This window comes from Pinus tabuliformis, chromosome J (genome assembly GCF_031772625.1).
Source record: "Pinus tabuliformis cultivar Carrire ecotype Pingquan chromosome J, CPIR1, whole genome shotgun sequence".
NCBI classification, from domain to species: Eukaryota; Viridiplantae; Streptophyta; class Pinopsida; order Pinales; family Pinaceae; genus Pinus; species Pinus tabuliformis.
The window spans coordinates 949,312,795-949,320,468 of NC_142295.1; positions in this window are offsets into that span (position 1 = coordinate 949,312,795).

A 7,674-nucleotide genomic window follows, 5' to 3' on the forward strand; every position below is an offset into this window, starting at 1 on the left:
TCGAGATATAATTTCTTCTTATGAAAAGTCACTAATATGGATCACTAGATATGTCATTCAAATGCAATAAGTGTATGCCACATGGAACCAAATGTGTACATCAAACCTTGGCAAGTAAAGCATAGCATTAACAAATCATCCTTGGGCATCGAAGCTTCCAAAGGAGTTCTCAATAAACTATCAACTACTATTTGGATCGGATATGGTTACAATGTTTGCCTTAACTTAACCAAAATTGTTTGAAATATATCAAGATTCAAATGTAAACAAAACATCCAACATTTAGGTTGCTTTCAATAGAATAAGAATGTATTTTATTTGGATCCACATAACCCACATTTGGGTATCCAACATTTAACATTATCAACACAATAAAACTTATTTAAGTTGGATTTTAAAAAGGGTATTTTTCCTTATAATTTTTATATTCTCCCAGATGAATTATATATTAAATGGATAATTTTGTTTAAGGAAAATTTATTAAATAAATTAAAACAACAAAATAAAAACCAAAATTACACAAAAACAAAGAAAATTTGGAAGTGTCTCCATTATTTTATGGAGAATTCATGTCATATTTAGGGGTTGTTATATAGACTACAACAATTGGTGACATAGTGGGAGAACTAGTTATCTCTAACATTGATGATATAAAATGATATTTTATCTAAAACATGAAAAAATAGTCTTATACTTCAATATTTTGAAAATTATCTAGGAATTTTTACCCAATACTTGTAAAAGATAAGATTTAAGCTCCAAATATTCATAACTCAATGTTGTTCTTACACAACTCATTGTATTAGTTAAATTATTTATTTTATTTTAACAAGGTATGAAATAAATCAAAAGATCAAAGCTTTTATATCCATCAATGTTTACATACTTGTATTCCTCATCTCCTTTTACTTGGAATTGTTTCACTGCCCACAAACATCCATAGCCCCAAGAAAGTTTCTTTAGTATCATACAAGCATGGCCCTCCTACCAAAGTGTGTCCATAGTGTGACATGTTTGATTGTACTTTCCACAATACTTTTGAGTGTTTTAAACTTCCTATTTGTTGAATAATCTATCTCACCCTATTAATTTTATATATAGATATTGGGTGATAAGAAGTGGGGTGATAAAGGATTTATTTTGATTAGTAAATGATTTGAGGTATAAAAAATTAGTCTATAGACTCTTTTACACTTCTAGTCATTTCATATGTTTATTATATAGTTTTGTATCAACAAAGCTTTTGTAATAAGTGATATATGTGTCATTTCTAATGGGATCAAACTTTAAGTGATAAGCATTGATAATTATAAAAATTAAATACAATAAAACTTAGTGTCAATTGAAGTTTCAAACTATAATAATAATACTTTGTTTAAATCATCTTTAATGATTTATGGCTAAACTACTATTGCTAACTATGCACCAGGATTTCTTTCTACTACAATAACATGTAATCAACATAAATATGTAAAAGAAATTTGAAAACTAATAAGTAATAGAGCCAAAAGAAATTTAAAATTCTTGAATGAAATTCAAATGATATGTACATAAGTCAATAAAATTTTGATGCGAAAAAAATATTCAAAATTTGGTTGTTCGTGGGGGCCTCTTCAACTCCCCTTCCAATGATTCTGAAATAAGTTGAAGGACCAATCTTTTTATATATTTGAAATGGACATAAATAGAGCTCTTGAATTTTTATGTGTTTCCCTTTCACCTTATCGACTTTGCCCCATTTTAGAACCAAGTCATCAATTTTTAAATCCTTGTTACTCATTAAAGTTTTATCAAAACATTTGTTAAAGACTTCTTAATGTAAACTAAAATTTCCCTTTGCTTTCTCTCACCCTTCTTCTAATTTTAATAGAGTTTCAAGTCATTTATGCATTGTTCGATAGGGATCTTTTCTTTTCAACTATGAAAGCTTCAAAGAGGGTAGAAAGACATAGGATGGAAGAATATTTCCCTTGCCATAGACAAGAAAGATTGGTAAGTTTCCTTACAATTCTTTTGGAGTAACATGATCTACCCACAAAGCATTAGGGAGAGCATTATGCCAATTTCATTACTTTACATATACTATCTTTTTAATTATTCTAATGAGATTCTTATTAGTTGATTCGGCTAAATGATTAACTTGCGGGTAACAATTGATAGAATATTTTACTTTAATTTCTTTCGCATTAGAAAAATTAGTTAATTTCAAGGTTGAAAAATAAAATGTGTTATGAAAAATAAGAGATTCAGGAATTTATAACCTACTAATGATATTTTATTTTAAGAGATCGCCTAAATATAGCTTTAGGAGGAATGACTTTCACCCATCATGTAAAATAATTAGTGGAAATGATGATATACCTTTGAATTTAGGAAGTATTTTGAGTAATTTACATAATAATATCAAGTCTTCACTAATGAAATGGATTGTTAATAAACACTAGCTATAAAGGAAAAATAAAATTTCTTCTCTCTTCCTATAGATGTTTGATAGACCTTAAACTTTTTGGAAAACACATAAGCATATTTAAACAAAGTAGGCTTGTATTAACAAAAATGCAAAACTTTGTTGATAGTGGCATCACAACCTAAATGTCCTCCTACTAGATCATTGTGTAGTTCTTCCAGGACTTTCTCAACATCGTCCTTCTTTAGGAATCTAATCATTACATCGCCATAATGTTTATGAAACAACACCATATCAATCAATTAGTATCAATTCAAGATAATATGGAATGGTACCATGACTAGATAGTGTCTTAAATCATTACACTAGGAATTAGTTGAAATAGGAACATAATATATTTGTTGAACACCTACTTCAATGTCATTCTTCCAATGACACACATCTTCTATTTGTGATCCTTTTTATTTAGTTGCTAACATGAAAACCTTGTCTTTCAACCACCTTTGTAGGTTTAATCTCATTGTTGTATTCCTGGAGTGTAGTTGTCTAATTCCCTCTTCTGTCTCTCAATTATTTCTTTTAACTAACAAGTGACAGATGAAGGAATGTAGAACAATTACTTTGGTATTCAATTTCAGCAAGTATGGTTGGAAATGTTTCACTACCTTAAAGACGATGAATGCTTGTTATCCACTTCGGGATAATTTAGTTCAGCATGTTGTAGCCTTGAACTCATGAATGGAATTGGTACTTAATTACTATTAGAATTTTTCATGGTCAGAGCTATACGAAAAAGATGAGTTAGTGGAAAAAGTACATAAAATAAATTTTACTAAAATTGAGACTCATAAGTGTAGGATCTTGTGCTATAACATGTTTAATAGAATTGGAAGATTCTTTTTATTTGTCATTCCATTTAAACACATAATTATTTTTTATCTTACCCTGAAGTGGCTTGACTATTTTTGCAAAGCTTGGGATGAACCTTATCATAAAATTTAATGGTTCCTAGAATGATTGCATAGACCTTTTATTATGTGGGAAAGAGATCTATGAAATGATTTTAGTTCTCTATGGGTCAATCATTTTTTCAAATTTAGGTACAATAAATCCAAGAGTCTATCTTTTGTTTTCCTTTTTTCTTTTTTCATAGAAAAAAAAAATATAAAATCATTAGTTTTATCAAGGATAATAAAATTATATATCTAGATGCACATATGTGCATTGGTTGGGAATATGTGAGTCCCTTTGAGTGCTAGCTGCAAAAAAAAAAACCCAACAAACGTTTTGTCATACATGCAAGACTTTAACCTTCATAAGAAAAGGTCGCCAAAAGTGATTTCTTAATCCAAAAATGTCTATGATGTACAAAAATGATACTTGAGTCTAGAAATTGTCTGTCAAAAAAGTCTCAAAATACTATAAAAAATGAAGTATGATATTTTGGAGTAGCTTTGTATTATCTCTACACTACTAGCTAGATGAAATCTACCCATGATAGCAAAAATGATCATTATGGTGGCTCTCTTTGTTTTCTTGGAGTTTCCAGCCACCTCTGTGCAAATCTAAAGCTAATTTGGAGAGGCCATATATCATATAATTTTGAGACCTATATATATATGATCAAATGAAATGGAAGTGAAACATGAATATAACTGAGAAAAATCTCGAAATATATGGAAGACTTGGTGGTTCCACAAATGTGAAATGCCTTTCATCCAATTTATTACAAGGAGATAATCCCCATATATGGGTATCTAAGAGATGATGTTCCCACGTACAAGAGAGAGGAGAAGATAGAGGCTGAGAACATAATTGTTTGATGCTTTCCCAGTATTAGCAAAGAAGGGTAGATAGTGATATTTACATAAATATATAATTCCTCCAATCCCCTCCTTTGTGGGATGGCCTTGGAAGAAACCATCAAAGAAATCCCACGGGAACAATTTGTGTTTCCTATTGAGTGTGAGATGTGAACAGATCCAAAGGATGATTGGAAAGGAAAGAGATATTATTTGTAGTTAAAAAGATCCTAATTTTATTTCAAGAATATGCCCCATGCAATAGTGGAAGGGAGGGCCTTGTGATATTTCTAGGTGGATGAAATCTTGGACCAATTTCTGAAAGCTTCCTCAACTAACATTCCTTCCCAGATTTGATTGCACTGTGATAGTCTACTTACTTCGCTCCAAATAGCACAAGCAAAGTCAAAGGAAATGAAGAGATGGTGGAATACTTCCAAGGCTCTTTTACATAGACAACATATGTTGGGCACATGGAAATTCTACTTTTGAATATTATCCAGGGTGGGAGCTTTGTTTCAAATTAACAGCCACATGAATTTTTTTTACTTTGGAGGATATTTTGTTTTCTGAATTTTTCGACCCCACTAGGAGTGGAAGCACACTAAATATGGGTAGAGAGAAATATGTATCCTTATTTGGGGGTCTATTCACAAGACTTTATTACTCATGAAATTAATGAATCGAGTCCTTCTGAAAGACGGATGAAGGGGAATTTAGGAAATTTAGGTAGTGATCCTAGATGATGTAATGTTTTGCTGATAGGTGTAAGTCTTCACCAAATTTCTAGATTGTGGGCCCCATCACAACAATTTTCCAATATTCTTTACTAAGAGAAGTTATTTTGATCATGAAGGGTCTGCAATATGTCAACAGGGAGGAGATGGTTATTTTGACTACTAATCCATGGGTCCTTTCTAATTAAAACACTTGTTCCATTCCCAACTTTGCACCACAACCCCAAAACAAAAAATGCATGAATGAGAAATTTCCAAAAACTAGAACCACCTCTATGTGACATAGAGGGATCCCAAATCAAGTCTTGTAGGGGGGAGTCTCCCAAAAAATTTTGCTTCCCAAAAAAAATTCCTTCATTTTTTATGAAGCACCAAGTGCTCTTAGCTACAGTTAGAGTAGTGAAGAAAATAAAGATATTTTTTAGCCCCCATCCTCTCATTTTTTGGGGAGAATAATGGATTTCCAAGAGGATAAGACTAATTTTTTATTTTCCCCTTTTCTAGACCATAATAAATGGGTGGAAATCTATTTTATTTTATGAAGGAACTATGTTCAAACCGTCACAAAGAAACGAGCAAAATGGAGAAAAGAAACTGTCAAGGAGGGAGGGGAAGAAACATGTGAAATGGAATTGAAGGTGGTAGTGTCCAAGATGGAGGGTGGAGGAAAATACCAAGGATACCACCTGTTAGGGTTATGGGTGATCAAGGGAGGAGAGGGTGAGCTAAAACATTAGGGTAGGATGATGATGACGATGCATAGGGTAGATGAGACAAGGATTTCAGCAGAGAGATCATGAATGGACATGAAGGAGAAAAAATTTTGTGATGTCGAAGAGGAAGGTGATGGAAGAGAGTAGCATGAAGGCTAGGATCTAAGGAAGAAAACAACATGGTGGAACAAATGGAAATTCATTCTAATGGGTCCACCAAATAATCTAAGAGCTCCCCATCTTCCTCTAGTATTGAATTGCAACCATATCACTGGAAAAATGATACAAGAATACTCCTCTCAACTATCATTCATCATTACCCCAAGATACATCTCATATTGCCCATATTAAATTCAAAATCCTACCTTTTGTTACTGTAAAAAAAATTTGTTTAGGATTCAGTGAGATGGCATACCTTTGGCAATGATCAAATATTTATTTGAGATGATGTATATGGTCTTCATTCTTTTAGGGTATACAATTTCATAATTTAAATATATAATTATTGACTTGTTAACTAGATCTATAAAAGTAATGTATATTTTACTATATAATGTTGCACTTGCATTAATTAAGCTAAAAGGCATTTTCTTGTTTGCATAAATTCCACATTTCATCTTAAAATGTCTTCAATTGATCTACATGTGATACTAACACCTTATTATAACTTGGAAAATCATCCAACAATGATAACATCTCTTAGCCTAAGATAGTCTGAAGAATCTAATCCATGGGTGGAATGCGATAGGTATCTTTATCTGAGGCTTTATTAAAATTGAAAAAATAAATGCTAATCCTAATTTAATCATTATTTTTTTTTCCAACAATATGTTTAATTATTTTCTTATCTATTGCTCCATTGTTGGAATTTCCCCACTCTTGCTAAATAGGCTTCACATCCTTCTTTATTGGTATAACATGTTGGATGATTTCCATATCATATGTTTTAAGGTAATCATATGCCACATCCAAATACATATTTACATTCTTTTAAGAGACAAACAATTGTAGATTTCTTCGTTAGTGTGCATATAGTAGCTAAAATAACAATAGGAGGATATTTCTCAATACTAAGATTGATTACCTTGTACTGCATAGAGGAACTAGCTGCCTTACAATTTGTAATTCCCTTGAATTTGTTTTGTAGAGCATACAATTTCCCCATGCAAATTATGAATTTGGGAATAATGTTTTCAACCTTTAGCTTTGATCTTGAAGCCAACTCATTTAAATCACTATCATGCTAACTTTCATCAATAATTGATCTCTTTAATGTTTTTTCATCTATCATAAATTCTAGAATTTGAGAATCATCATCAAATTCTCTCTAATTGATGATTTTATTTAGAATTGATGGCCTGAAAAACTCTTCAATAGAAAACTTATTAGAAGAAAAACTATCTAATGGAATTAATTTGGAGGCTACAATGAAAAGGTAAATTAACATTATCATTTTCCTAATCAAGGTATGGAAATTATGTTAAATGAATCAAAATAAGAAATTAGATTTCATACTTTAGTTGGATAATTATTCAAGTGATTTGAAATGAAATGAATTAAAATTTTCATTTGTTTAATTATTATTTCAGAATAATTGAAGACTTCAGTTGACCTATTTTCAAGTCAATATTTTTCAAGCACCTATATTAGATCCTAATAATCAGCTATTTTGTTTTTTAATTCAAACTTTAACCTACAATTTATCATGTGTTTGCTTCATTAAGATCCTTGAGAATACATCTAATACATGTACCCTTGCTTGTCTCAAAGCCAGCAAAAAATACTAGACACAAATCTTTAGTTACATTTAAATCTACAATTTAAGAAACTAAATCTATACAATCATTACCCAAATTTATACATTCATTCAAAGTACTTTGAGTTGTATGAAGGACCTTAGATTGTTCACACACATCTTTGAAAGTAGTGACCTATGATCAAAATTCCCAAAAAATGAATCCAAATAAAAGCTACCAATTGTAGAATTTGAGAATATAATAGGTTCATTAGTGTCA